Source organism: Oratosquilla oratoria, chromosome 14, assembly GCF_046742065.1.
Source record: "Oratosquilla oratoria isolate Oo_2021 chromosome 14, ASM4674206v1, whole genome shotgun sequence".
NCBI lineage: Eukaryota > Metazoa > Arthropoda > Malacostraca > Stomatopoda > Squillidae > Oratosquilla > Oratosquilla oratoria.
The window spans coordinates 51,151,774-51,167,218 of NC_134790.1; positions in this window are offsets into that span (position 1 = coordinate 51,151,774).

The following is a 15,445-nucleotide window of genomic DNA, read 5'->3' on the forward strand; positions in this document are numbered from 1 at the left end:
TACTTAGATGCGCTCGATGACATACAACAACAGGTTTGGAACTGTGTTTCGCTCGTGTGTGCGGGTGATTTTCGACAGATTTTGCCCGTCATCAGAGAACGAACGAAGAACGAAGAGTTGAAGTATAACATCAAGAACGCGTTTTTCTGGGAGGATTTACGTAAGTTCGAATTAGTAAAAAATGATAGATTGAAGGCTGAGGATAAAGAAAACAGGACATTCGCAGAAAAATAGTTACAGATTGGCATGGGTGAAACAGGTAGATTCAGGTTTCCAAAGAAATTTGGTATTTTGGTCAAAACAAAGGAAGGTGATGTAATCGAAAAGGTCTACGAAGAGCTCGAAGCTAACGCCAACAGATATCTATATTTCTAAAAAAGAGCCATAATATGTCCTAGAAACGAAGACGTAGGTTACATAAATGAGGTGATCTATGAAAGAATCAAAGGTGGTGAACATATATACAGGAGTGAGGATAAACCGATCGGAAACGATGTAATTGAAATTCAAACTTCGGTATATAAGAAAATGAATTCTCCTTCTTCTATTCCGTTACATGAGTTGAAATTAAAGCTATGATGTGTTATCATGATAATGCGAAACCTTTGTCCACCTAAACTTTGTAACAGTACCCGTATCATGGTTACGAATCTGGCAAAGAACATAATTTTCAGGAAAATTTTAGGTGGGGTGTTTAACGGTGTTCAGGTCTTTATTCCAAAAATTTCCCTAGCATCCAACGATACACCCGTCAACTTCTCCCGAAGACAATTCCCCGTCAAATTAAGTTTTGCTAAGACAATTGATAAGTCGCAAGGACAAACTTTTGACAAATGTGAGTGATTGTTGGATTCGTCCGATTGTTTTGCTCATGGACAGTTCTATGTAGCATGTTCAAGGATTACAAACTGGGACTCATTAATTATCTTCCGAGGTTACCATAAGGTTAAAGGTGAATCTGTTGTGAAAAATCCGGCAAACGTGGTATATAAAGAATTTTTTCAGACATGCCATCCATTAGGGAGGGAGAGTCTTTAGTGAAAGGTATTGACAGCGAGCAGGTAATTTCAGAAGAGGAACCTGAATTGGGATCCGTTGAGATTCCTGCTTTAGCTTACAATATTAGTGAAGAAGCCGCAACGGCAATGATCCTGCCTGATTACGACTATGCCGTCGACAAACTGGAATTAAATGTGTCGGTCCCCCTTAAGGCGTAGCCGGTGACTTGGGACATTTTCTATTTCTATGTCTATGTCTACGTCTATAAAAAAAAAAATAAGTTTTCCAGTTTTAAAAATTTCTTGGCGTTTTTATGACCACCTTCCGAAATTCGGCAAAAATGTCCCATTGTGTAAACAAGCAAGCGCCGCAGGCCAAGACACCCACGGCGTAGGCATGACAGCGTAGCTAAAGCCTTGTAAAAAAAAAAAAAAAAAAAAAAATAATAATAATAGAAAACTGTTGTCAGTGACTTATCTTTGGGGAAAGTTAAAGCTCAATTAGAAAAGATGCACATATGTATGTATATATGCACGTCGGCCACCGTGGACAGACATACTAGATGTTACGAGATACAAGGACAGGCAGGTCATCACAGGTTTAACTCCCCTTCCTGTACAATACAGCCAGGTAAATAAAACTACGTATTTAAATACAAACACACACACACACACACACACACACACACACACACACACACACACACACACACACACACACACACACACACACACACACACACGCAAACACACACACACGCACACACACACACACACACACACACACACACACACACACACACGCACGCACACACACACACACACACACACACACACACACACACACACACACACACACACACACACACACACACACACACACACACACACACACACACACACAAACAAACCCCGGCCACCGTGGACAACGGCAGTCGGCCGACATCACACCGTCAGCGGGGTACTCCGCAACGGTCCGAGGCCGGGACGGGACGGGACGGGACGGGACGGGACGGGCTGGGGGCACGTCGGCCGAAAGTAGTGGGCACCCCACCCCCGGCCACCGTGGACAGGCAAGAGCAGTCAGCCGACATCACTTAGCCCGTCCGCGTTGTGCTTGTGTTGGTGTGGAGGAGAATTGTATTTTTTCGGTGGAAAGAATCTGGACACGTGCTTATACATCGGGGGCAGCCATCATGTCCCGTGTTGGCTGCCCTTAAGGTCCGAAGTATCTGAAGATCATCAATGAAAGAAACTTTCATTGGCCAGTGTTTAACAGATTCCAAGAAGAAAGAAAACGAAGAACACGGCAACTGCCGATAGACTAAGTACACTGCGCATGCGCATCGCTGGACTTGGGCAGGGAAGGCCAGGATACCTCATTAAGCTTTTTCGGACCGTGTCGTCGACATCTCCTCTAGAAGGCAGCACTCTTCCTTCTCGTCCGACCCCACTCCTCTTCATGGTAAGTTCCGAAAAAGTTTTTGGCCGTTTCCATTCTCTATCTCTCCCGTGTGAGTTAGAGAAATGTGGCGGCTGTGGTTTTTGTGCGCGGGGACTTAGAACTTACGGGGTTATTCCACATGTGTACTCCCTCAGTTCTTTTTCCTCTCGCTAGATTAACCTCCGTTTTTTATCGATCCTGTTGTTAGATTTTGTGTTCCGTCGTCTAGACGTACCACATTTTCTAACAATGGGTGGTTTTTGTTGTCCCATACCGTCCTGAGGCCCGTGCGTGGGACCTCCTTGGTGTGATGAGGGTGTGTGCTCACCACACTAGGGTTAGCAGTTTCTTCCCCCCCCCCCTCCTCGGAATCGGTTGTTCCCTGGGTACTCCGTTCTCCTTTGAGGTTTGGGGGACCTCTGAACGTTTGTTTCAGAGTAGACTCCTCTCGTTTTTACCGACGTTTCCTAGCCAGTTACGCCCGGTCTCGAGAGTACATGTTCGTTTGTTCCCTGGGTACTCCGAACTCGTGGATGCGTGCTTCCACGCACCCCATAGTAGCTCTTGCTACGCTGCTTGGTTCCTGATCTTAGCATCACCCTGAACCCACGCGGACCCTGTCCGCCGTCCCCTCTTGGCAAAGGTGGACAACATTGGCCCGACACGTCACACACTCACCCCCGTGCCGGGCTACTGCCGTCGCCACGGGTCGCGCCACCCTCCTAGCGTGGGTGACTACCCCGTTCCGGGGTACGGCTCTCACCAACACCAGTCGCCCACTGAGCTATCCTGGTGTTGGTACCACCCTCTGGGTGTTTTTTGTCGATGTACGGAGTTTTGGGCAACCCGTACCTCTCGAGTCACGTTTTAGAACTGTTAGTCACTCCTCCCTTGGTGGACTACTTCTAACTCCGTGCATTTTATCTTTTCAGGCAGAGTGTGCTGACCTGATCTGTTCTCAGGATGGCTGCACCGCTAAGGTGGCTAGAGACGGCCACCTCGCCTGCTCCACGCACTCGCCCTGTTTCGTAGACCTCCGCTACGACCCAACCGCCTGCCCCCAGTGTGAGTGTTGGGTGCAACAGTTGAGGCTTTACCCTAAAGACACTAGACCGGCTCCGCCTCCTCTAGTGTCCCTACGGGCGGTGTGGCAGCGCCTGAAAAAGGCAGCACAAAAGCGGGGCAGCCCGGGGGTAGAGGTTGCTGATCAAGCCCTGGCCCTGGAGCTGGGTCTCGTCAGGGCCCGTACGGTGTCTGGAGGCACCTCTGCCTCTCCTGAGCGTGCCTCATCTCAAGCAAGGCAACACTCTACCCCTAGGAGACGGTCACGCTCTCGTACCCGCTCCATTTCTAGGAGAAGCTCCACCTCGGGCCTCCACTCCCACTCCCATCCTAGCTCTCGGCCTACCCGCCGCTCTCGCTCTCCACACCAGTCAAGGGAGGAGCTACGCCCCTCTCCTGGGCGACGCTCCCCCTCGCCTACCCGGGACTGTGACCCGCCTCGTTCACGCTCGTCTCCTCACGCGCACTTTCCCTCGCCTACCCGAGACCGTTTCTCCTCGAGTTCAGTGTCGCGCTCCCTATCCCTAGTGTCTCTTCCCCCACCGGCCTCGCCGCGTAAGAAACACAGTTCTAAGAGTAGGAGCAACGGGAAACCTCGCTCCCTTTCTTCCTCCTCGTCTGCTCCCTCCCCATCGAGAGAGGACAGGCACCATAGACATAGACGGTCTAAAGGGCACAGGAGGAGGTCACGTTCCGGATCCCGCTCTCCTAGGACCACCAAGAGGCCTAAACTTTCTCTCCTCTCAGAGGTGCCGGGCTTCAGGGAAGAGATACTGAATTTGATCCGCCAGTCGCTACCCTCTCAGCCCTGGTATCATACTACTCCGCCTGCCCCGGGACCGGCACCAGCCCTCGCTCCCGGTCCGGCCCGCTCCTCTCCACCTCCCTCACCGAGCTTCGCCTCGTCACACTCGAATGACGACGCGGACTGGGAGGAAGAAGATGAGCCTATAACTAACTTCGTTCCTTACAACTGGGCCCCTCTACCGTCTACGTGGTCGACGAAACACGAAGGAGGAAAGCTGATAGCGCTTGCCCCGGATCCTACCTCACCATCTGGTTTTGTGATTCGGACTGACGTCCTCATCAGTATCTCTACGGACGACAAAGGTGACCAGCGTATATCCTACAAACTGAAACCCTGGTCACAGGCGGAGCAGACACCACAGCAACCAAAGTTTAATCAAAAGACGTGCTTTGATGCTGTCAGAGCTATGCTCATGAATCCACTACTGTTTCCCACCGACGTGTCACCCGTGTATAGAGAGCATGAGGTACCAATGCTTCGCATGCCCGACTCGTCCTTCTTCCCCGCTGAGGTAAAGGGGAGAAATATAGACGCGGCTGCACTGGTCGAGACGGCCTCTCTCTCTACTAAGTCCGCTCCACCTAAACGTCCAGCACTACCATCTGTGCCCATACTCCGCCTTCATCTTGTGTAGACCCTGCTCTACCCAGGATACTTTGGCGAGGTACGCAAACTACCTCCGATGCTCTCTCGCTCCCGTCCAGACTCAGTGAGCCAGAGAGTAAAGTGGCCACTAAGGAGAAATCGGCCAAGACAGAACTGGCCCACACTCTCTCAGTGGTTTCCCTGACCTCCACCCTGACACAAGCCCTACGCTCCCTGGCTAGCAAAGTGCACACCGCCTCCGACGGTCAACTCAAGTTTGTTCCTCAGTCTCTGTCTGTGACTTCGTTAGTGCACTGGGTAATTTTGATGTTATATTTCTTATGGCATCTTATCATAATAATAATAACCTCTTCCCACGTGTCGTTCACAGGGACACCCTGAACCTCCTGAGTGAAGTGGGCGAGCAGACGGCGTCGCTAGTGGCAACAGCCCTACCCCACGCAGTCCGTGTCTTCGCCGAGGCTAGGGCCGACTCCCGCCGCTCCGCAGTGAAGTCGGTACCCGCGGAGGCTAGACAGGGTGTCATCAGGGCCAAACCACTCTCGCTCGACCTGTTCGACCGGGAGGCCACGGACCGAGTACTTGCAGCCATGCCGACCATCATACAAGTACCAGTTTCTCAGTATAGGTACGTGCATTATGCTTTCATTGTCTGTTATTACAGGACACATGATAACACCTTGCCTTACTTTCCACCATATGTTACCTAATTCAAGGCATTTTCTCAGCTTTGACCGCTCTCTTCCCTCAGGCCGAGGCCGTCCACAGCTACCCACCAACAGGGGCACAAGAACATCCGCCCCGGCACTCGCTCCTTTCCGCAACGCAGCAAACAGCGTGGAGCGAACCAGCCGAGACGTGGTAAAGGGGGTGCGCCGGGCCAACAGAGACGGCACCGTAAGCAGCCCTCCTCCACCAACATCAAGCGCTCCACCGACACGGCTCCCCAGACCGCCCAGCACACCAATGCGGAACCAAGGGAGAAGTGAGGCAGTGAGGGGCTGCCTACGGGGATGGGACCACGCGTGGCCCTCCCATGGATGGGCAGCCCGCACCATCAAACACGGCCTAACCTGGCCCTGGGAACAGATGCCTCCTCAACGTCGTCCGCCCCCAGATACCGAGGTCTCAGCAGACGTCTTCCACCACGTCAGAGCCATGGTGGAGAAGGGTGTGGTAGAAAAAGCTCACGGCAAAGTCTTCCTTTCCCTCCTGTTTACCGTGCCGAAGAAGAACTCGGACAAGACAAGGTTAGTCATGGACCTGAGCGCCCTAAACAAGTTTTTGAAGCCTCAACACTTCAAAATGGTAACGGTAGCTCAGGTCCGTGCTACCCTATCCAAAGAGGACTGGCTCGCGTCCCTGGATCTCCAGGACGCGTACTGGCACGTACCGATCCACACGAGGTTCCGACGCTTTCTGGCGTTCCAAGTGGGGACCGAGACGTACCAGTTCACCAGGCTCCCCTTCGGTCTCTCTCTTGCTCCGAGGATCTTCACCAAGCTCTCGAAGATCGTCACCTCGGTCCTCGCGGACCAAGGGGTGGCGACCCTCGTGTACCTAGACGACTGGCTAGTGTACTCTCCCTCTCGAGAGAGGACACTAACGAGCGTATTGGTAGCCGTAAGAGTATTAGGGGAGATGGGCTTCCTCTTAAACCTGCCCAAGTCCTCCCTAGTACCCTCACAACAGCTGTAGTGGCTCGGTATCCAATGGGATACGACTACAGCGACGCTGTCGTTGTCACAAGACAACATCAGGAAGACTATCAAAAGCCTTCGCCGAGCCGCCTTCTCTCACACACTCTCCAGACGGCAGTGGGAGACGCTGCTCGGGATTCTCAACTTCGCCGCTCCCACGTTCCCCCTGGGTCGCCTCATGCACCGCCGCCTCACGCTGGAAGTCAACGCGGTCATACCCACCACGCACAGGGACAAACAGAAGCTTGTCCCTCCCGTCCTGCACACGCTACTGCGTAGCTGGTTAAGCCACGCCTCACGGCGTTCCGCCGTACCCTGGCTAGCACCTCTCTACTCCCTCACCATCACCTAGGACGCATCAGACGTGGGCTGGGGGTACCAGTCCGATCGGGGCCCCCAGAGTTGCGGCCCCTGGCCAGCAGGACTGAGAGAGGCACACATAAACGACAGGGAACTTTGGGTGGTCCTCCGTTTCCTTCAGGACGAACCCAGCCTACCAGACAAAGCAGTCAGACTGTGCGTAGACAACTACCCGGTAGTGCACAATATCAACAGGCAGGGGTCATCGAGGTCACGCCAACTCCTCGAACTAGCGGAGAAAATTCTCACACTAGCTCACCACAGGAACATCCACCTATCCGCAGTGCACGTAAAGGGAGTGGACAACGACTGGGCCGACGCACTGTCACGTTTTAAGACGACATCAGTAGAATGGTCGCTCAAGACGACAGTGTTCCTCTCCCTGGTCTCCAGGTACAGAACCCCAGAGGTAGACCTCTTCGCGTCACCCACCAACACTCAGCTACCACAGTTCCTGTCACTAGCGGTACGGACCCAGGCAGGAGGCCCGGACGCGCTGACAGTGGACTGGAACAGGTGGGGCTACATATACTTCTTCCCTCCCCCGGCGACGCTGATGCTGGTACACACCATCAGCAAGCTCAGGGGCTACCGAGGCAAGGTGCTGCTGGTGGCTCCACTGTGGAAGGCTCAGCCGTGGTACGTAACTCTCCACAACTGGTGCCCCAATCCGCTCCTACTAGGCTCAACGTGCCTCGCGCAGCACGTAGCGGATCAGCTGCGCTCATCCTTAAATCTTCACGCTTGGTGTTTCTCAAAGCCGGACTCTCCTCGCTCTTTCCACCTAGCGTAGTTGACACCATGATAGCCGCTCACAGACCCTCCTCCATCAATCAATATGAGTCATGCTGGCGGAGGTTTCAGTCTTTCCTCACCAGGGAGAAAGTGAAGCTGGTTTCACAGGCCACGGTCTTGGCCTTCCTCGCCTGGCTGGGCAACAGCACCAACCGAGCACCTTCCACGGTAGCTTCCCACCACTCGGCCCTTGCAGAACCGCTCAAGTTCAGCTTGGGTATCAGGGTGCACACCAGGGCACTAAAACTGCTCCTCAGGGGTCTGAGGGTTAAGCACCCACCTTCTAGTAGGGTCACCCCAAAATGGTTGCTCCACAAAGTGCTACAGTTTTTAGAAACCCGTCTTGTTCCATTGAACAGTGCGGGCTACCTCATGAGAGCACTTTTTCTCATCGCCCTAGCTACAGGATTCAGGTCCTCTCAGCTAGCAGCATTCACCAGACACCCTCAGTTCTCTCAACTGGCTCAGGACGGTTCCTCTCTTACACTGTCACCCTCTCCGGCCTTCCTCGCTAAGAATGAGACATCAGAGAGCCTAATCGCTCCCATCACCATTCCCGCTCTCTTAGAGGGTGGCAGACCTCACCCTCTGTGCCCCGTGGCAGCCTACAGAGACTACCTACGTGACACACCACGGGTTAGCCCGGAGCACCTTTTCTACAATTCCACGTCGCTCAAACCACTCAAGGCTAGAGCGGTGACCGCCCTGCTTTGCAAGATTATCAACCTAGCAGACCCGGGTAAGGCACCAAGAGCACACGCTATTAGGGGCCTCGCAGCCTCTCTCGCGTTCCTCCGTACCCATTCGGTGGATAAGGTGCAGAATCTGGGTGGATGGGCTTCCACTACCTCGTTCCGCACCAGGTACCTGATACACACGGTACGCCCGTCTCCCTGCGTAGCCATGGGAACCAGGCTACTCCCAGACGCGCCTCTCTCGCCTCGCCCCCCTCAGACGGCCTGCACCTCCCCTCCGACCTCTCAGAATCTAGGTCAGCAGTCCACCTCTCTCTCCTAAAGGGGGGGGGGGGCCAAGTGGAGAGACAGGAAATAGCTCGCATACCATAGGAAGTGGGTACAGCGTACCGGAGACCTCACTCCCTCTAGGGAAAGGTTACCAGTGTCTCTTTACACAATCATTTAAACATAATAAACTTATGTTTTATATATCGTTTTTATGTATCTCTTCTTAGGTTACTTTACTTGGGCAGGATCGGCATTACTCCCCACAGCATTCAGGCTCCTCCCAGCCAGCCGCTTCAGATGCAAGCACAAGTGTCCAGATTCTTTCCACCGAAAACACAACTTTGTAGTGGTTTACCACTAAAAGTATCTTTTTCGGGGGATGAATCTGGACACTTACATATTCACCCCCCTCCTCCCAGGCCTTCTGCCTTGTTGAGTTTGCTTGCTATTGTTAATGAGGTATCCTGACCTTACCTGCCCAAGTCCAGCGATGCGCATGCGCAGTGTACTTAGTCTATCGGCAGTTGCCGTGTTCTTCGTTTTCTTTCTTCTTGGAATCTGTTAAACACTGGCCAATGAAAGTTTCTTTCATTGATGATCTTCAGATACTTCGGACCTTAAGGGCAGCCAACACGGGACATGATGGCTGCCCCCGATGTATAAGCACAAGTGTCCAGATTCATCCCCCGAAAAAGATACTTTTAGTGGTAAACCACTACAAAGTTGTGTTTTTTTTTATGTATTGTATTATTTATATTATGCTATTATGTAATATAATGTGTTTTGTAATTATGTAAGATATCGCAGATGCGATGCGCGCCTTTTGTTTTTGGCGCGAATTGGAGAGCGTGGGGCAGTTTCTAAGTAGCCTTGTAAGCAGTTGCACGCATTTTGTGTTGGTGCCATTTTTGTGTGTGTATCCAAATATAAACTATACGTCATTATTTGCGCACTCATTAGCCACCCCAATACATTAAATGGTGGCAACGTATAAACAATCATTGTGCACGTCTCCACAGACTTAAATTAGAGTGCTGCGCGTTCGTGTGTTCTTTTCTCTCTCCAATTTTTCTTTCCACAGGCTACAGGATTTGTTACTAGTGAGCTGTACAAGTGTTTTCTCCTTGTGGACCAGTGACTTTTACCAGAAACAGACATTGTCAGGACCCTTGGGCACATGCCGCTATGTGATTTAATTTGGACAACGTTTTCCCCGGGAATCTTCGTGGCTGGCCTTCTTTGGGACTGATTTGCGGTCTACGTTAGTGGGACGGTCGTCTCAAGTCACTTTGTGCCTTGCAGTTAAATTGCTCCGGGGATGAAGACGGATTCGTGATTGCAGTCTCAAAATTTCCGGTCTAAGGCTCCCCGGCCTTGTGTTTCGCAAGTGTATTGCACTGCGCCACAGACTTTCGGTACATTGTTACCAGTTTTGTATCATTTTTGCCTTCGGCATACTTGTATTGTCATTTTTTTTTTTTTTTTTTTTTTTTTAGATTTTGTGAATATATTATGAATAAAAAAAAATAATTCATCAATCCGGTCGTGTCTTGGGTGGCCATTTGTATGACGTCACTTTGTTTACCTTCTCGAATTGTATCCCGCAGTGAGTCTAGTGTCCAATTACGTACATATTAGTGCATTATACATTTTTTACGTAATTTTGCTAATTACGGTCTTCCTATAAATTTTTCTTCATTATTGAAATATGTATTGTATTGTTTCTGTGTTTCAATGCTTCTGTTTGTGTGAATTATATTATTTTCTTACGTTCGTGTCCCATGTCCTTGTGATTTCTCTATATTATTATTATTTTTTTTTTTCAATTATTTCATGCTTGTGCTACTGTGTTGTATTTGCATTAATTATTGCTTGGTGTCAGTGGTTTTGTGTGCTCTTACGAAGTGGGTTAAGGTTGTCATCTCCTATCATGTCTAAGTCAAAGAGGCCTTTGTTTATCAGTCCACTAAGCTCATCTGAGACAATGGCTCACAAGTTGACGTTGCTCCATCAAAACCCGTCGGTGGTGCAATTTTCTGGTCAAGATCCTCATTATAGGGCGGCTGATTTTATCCGACAATGTGAGGACGCCATTGTCCAGTCCAATGTTTCGACGGGGCCTGAAAAGATCTCCTTTGTGAGGTCCCAGATTGTGCCAAATTCTCTAGCATTGGAGTTACTTTCGGCGTCGTGTTTAGATCCTAAATCTCTGGACTATAATTATGACACCTTTAGGTCTAACTTTCTTAAACTTTTTTCAGATAGTCCTGGTGGTGGTGCGTTCCATTGGTGCTTCAAACTGGCTGATACTCTCGTATCCCGACTGGGCACTCTTGATTATAGACGGGCGCAAGCTCAGGCCAGTATCCTTGCTGTTGACGCTTTAGAGTCTTTTTCACAGTCTGATTGGGTAGATAATGGCAATATCTCATTAGATAGATTTCGTCTTATCATTGAATTTCTGTTCTATACCCTTTTTTTTTTTTCCCTTTCGAGAGAAGAGCAGCATCTTCTCTCATGTATAAGCCTGATGAGACTCTATTGTCTTTTGCGTCACAGCTTTCTCGTAAACTAGGGGAAGTACCGTCTAGTTCCTTGTGTATTAGCAATGCTCATCAACATGGTCATGTCCCTTGTTCTCCTCAGTTCTCTTAGTCTACAGTTCCTACTCATAGTTACCCTCAATCTACAGTTACCCCCCTCCCCTGTTATGTACCTTTTGTAACAGGTCTGGTCATTCGAGCGACTTTTGTTACCACCGTAGGCGCCAGGTACACAAGTCAAGACTGTCCCCTGTTCGCAGGAGTGTACCTACTGTTTCTTCTAATCTGTCGCATGACCTTTCTAGAGTAGAACCTCCAGGTAGACTCAGTTATTGCCATATCCATGGTCATTTCATTATAAGCACTCGACTGATCAATGTTTCAAGGTTTTGAAACTTAGGAATGAGACTTCTCACCAGCCTCGTCAATCTCATTTTTCCCAGCGTATGTTTCCCAACCCAAAGAGTTGACCAGGAATGTTCGGTCTCAAATAATTCCCTTTGTGGCTGTTGAGTCTTCTCAATTACTTACCTTTCAATTTCTTACTAGGGATACGCCTCTTTCTGTCACTGTAGATACTGGTGCAGAATGTAGTCTCTTAAGTAGAAAGACTTACTTTGCTCTACGGGAATTGTATAATCTCCCTTTATCTCTTTTTTGTAATAATTTGCATTCTGTGCAAGGTTCTCCCTTGCTTGTTCTTGGATCTGTTTGTCTTCCCTTACAGTTTCCCTCGCATGCTACAGTCTTCAATGTCACTTTTGTTGCTGTCTCTGGCATTGCTCTTGAGTGTGATTGTCTCTTGGGTATTGATGCTCTTACAGCTCATAGCATAGATATTTCTCCTAGTCGCCGTGTAGTGACTTTCTGCAATTTTGATATCTGTGCTTCGGATAGGCCAGTTTCTGTTTGTGATTCTCCTGTGCTTGATCAGTCCGCACATGTACCTGTCCCAACTTCTAAGCGCTCTACCCCTGTTGCTCATTGGGCTGATGTTGTTGTAGGTGACCATCTTATTGAACCTTCAAATTCTGTTCGAGTTCCAGTGCGCGTCTCAGGTGCCCCGATTGGGTCTGACGTTCTCTATTTGCCTGACTCTATTCGTATTCGTCGGCTTGCCCTAGAAGGAACTCTCTCCACTATTCGTGAGGATCATGTTACCACAGCGATGGTAACCAATGTCACGGGTGCTCCTATTCCTCTCTTTCCTGGCAGTCACTTAGGCTCCTTTGAGGTGGTACACGTTGCTACTTTCCAGGATTCGCCTATTGTAGCAGCTTCTGTTCTACAGTCTCCTCCAACACGTGACCCTGCTCACTTAGCTTCTGAGCTTGCCACATTTGTAGGCGAGATTGATTTTCCTGAAGAGACGCCTCGTCTCCTTGACCTGCTAGTTACCCACCGTCAGGCTTTGGCTTTACCAGGTTATCTGTTAGGGGTTACGGACCGTGTGGTTCATAGAATTGATCTTCAGCCAGGCACTCGTCCTGTTTACGTCCCCTCTTACTGGCTACCTCACTCTCGTCGGCTTATAGCCCAGTCCTTGGTTGACGATTTGTTAAGTGAAGGTGTTGTACAGGAGTCCCACTCAGAATGGAACTCGCCTCTTCTCTTGGTGCCTAAGAAAGATAGATCTTTTCGTCCTGTTGTTGATTACAGGAAGGTCAATGAGGTCACTCTTCCAGATCATTATCCTCTGCCTATCTTAAGCGAGCTTCCTCAGTCCATTGGCACTGGTAATACGGTGTTCACCACCTTAGATTTAAAAGCAGGTTTTTGGCAGATACCCCTGGAGGAGAAGTCTCGTAAGATCACGGCCTTCTCTACTCCCAGTGGGCACTATGAATGGCTTCGTTGCCCCATGGGTTTGCGGAATGCTCCTTTGACTTGCCAGCTTTTAGTTAACTCCATTTTTCATGGCTTAATTGGGAATGGACTTTTTGTTTACCTGGATGATTTGATTCTAGTTTCCAAAGATGTGGAAAGCCACTTTTCTAAGTTGCCCATGGTCTTGCAACGTTTTGCTGAAGCTGGGTTGAAACTCAACTTACCCAAGTGTTCCTTTTTCAAGGCTAGTATCCAGTTCCTAGGTCATGTTGTAGACAAACATGGTATCCATACCACAGGTGAAAAGATCAAGGCAGTCAAGGACTTCCCTATACCATGTTAGTGCTTGTATCAATAGCACCATTAATGTTTCCACGGGCAAAACGTCTCATTATGTTATCTTTGGAGTTGAGAAACGGCTCCCATATGATGTGCTTGACAGCCCTGCTCTCCCCCTCTACAATGTAGATGACTATAGTAAATTACAGAGTCATGTGCTGCATGCTATTTATACTTCTGTTAGGGATAAACTGGATGTTTCAAAGGCCGACATGTTGAAACAACAACATGCTCGTGCAACACCTGTGACCATCAGTGTTGGTGTTCATGTTTTCAAAAGCATGCCTGATTGCCAGTCAAAATTAAATTGTAAATTTGAGGTCCCCCTTTTGGTGACTGAACGCCTACATCCTAACAAGTTCAGGATTTATGACCCCTCTACAAGCCTTAGCGAGATTGCACACGCTGATAGGCTCAAGAGGACTCAAGTGCCTATCCCTACCTTTACCCGGCCTCCTCCTAGGCCCACACCAACAACTATGTCTTGTTTAACTACCCCTCATTGTTATGACCTTAGGTCAAGGGGTCCTGTAATTACCTGAACTTTCATTGTGTAGTGTTATGTATTCCTGTAATTACCTGAAACTGCATTGTGTAGTGTTATGTATTCCTGTAATTACCTGATTTCTCATTGTGTAGTGTTATGTATTCTTGTGATGTTTCCCATTTATGTATTCTTGTGATGTTTCCCATTTATGTATTCTTGTGATGTTTCCCATTTATGTATTCTTGTGATTTTTTCCATTTATGTACTCTTGTAATGTTTCCCGTTTATGTACTCTTGTGATGTTTCCCATTTATGAATTCTTGTGATGTTTCCCATTTATGTATTCTTGTATTGTATTTTGTCGTGTTTAGATATTAAGTGTCATGTCCCGGACGTCCGGCAATTGCTCTATTTGTCTTTTGGTTAACTGGCGCCAGTCTTATGATCCTTTTTGTGTTTGTATATGTTGTCTTTGTGTCCTCATATATGTATGTGTTTGTTTAATATATTTGGGTGTGCTTTTAAATCCATTTGTGCCACACTTCTGTCTGCCACTGTTGTGTGTGTGGTTTGTGTGTGGCTTATCTTTGTATCATTTAGATTCTCTTTGCCTCGGTCAGTTTTTTTTTCTTGTTTGCTCGGTGAGGGCACCGAGTGGCGCGGGACGAGCGATGTGTTGGTGTGGAGGAGAATTGTATCTTTTTGTTTTGTTATTTATTGTATTATTTATATTATGCTATTATGTAATACAATGTGTTTTGTAATTATGTAAGATATCGCAGATGCGATGCGCGCCTTATGGATGTCATTTTCGTAACACAGGAGGGTATTATTGGTGGGTGTGTTGATGTCATACCGTACTGATGGCTAATGTGGTGACATCAATATCGCAGAATCCGTGATGTCTGTTACCGAGTACCCAACCCGGATTTATAATTTTATTTTTGGGGTAATAAAGAATAAAGATGATATTGCCTTGTGAGTACTTGCTTCAAGGCGCACTATTAGGTACAGTTGCAAACAATGAAAAGGAAACACGACTTGCGAGACATGGGCAATTTCAAGACAAAGATTAAGGGGTGTTATGGATAGGAAGTTAACATTTGACCTCATTATTTTAGCCGTCATCCGAAAGAAGTGGGTACTCCAACCCCGGACACCGTGGACAGACAACAGCAGTCGGCCGACATCACTTGGCCTGCCCTCGGTGTATTCCGCAACGGTCCGCGGCCGGGACGAGCCGGGCCGGGCCGGGCCGGGGCACGTCGGCCGAGAGAAGTGGGCACCCCACCCCCGGCCACCGTGGACAGACAACAGCAGTCGGCCGCGGGGTGCTCTGCAACGGTCAGCGTCCGGGACGGGCCGGGCCGGGCATGTCGGCCGAAAGAAGTGGGCACCCCAGCCACCGTGGACATAACAACAGCAGTTGGCCGACATCACTTAGCCCGTCAGCGGGGTACTCCGCAACGGTCCGCGGCCGGGATGGGACGGGACGGGACGGGCCGGGTCAC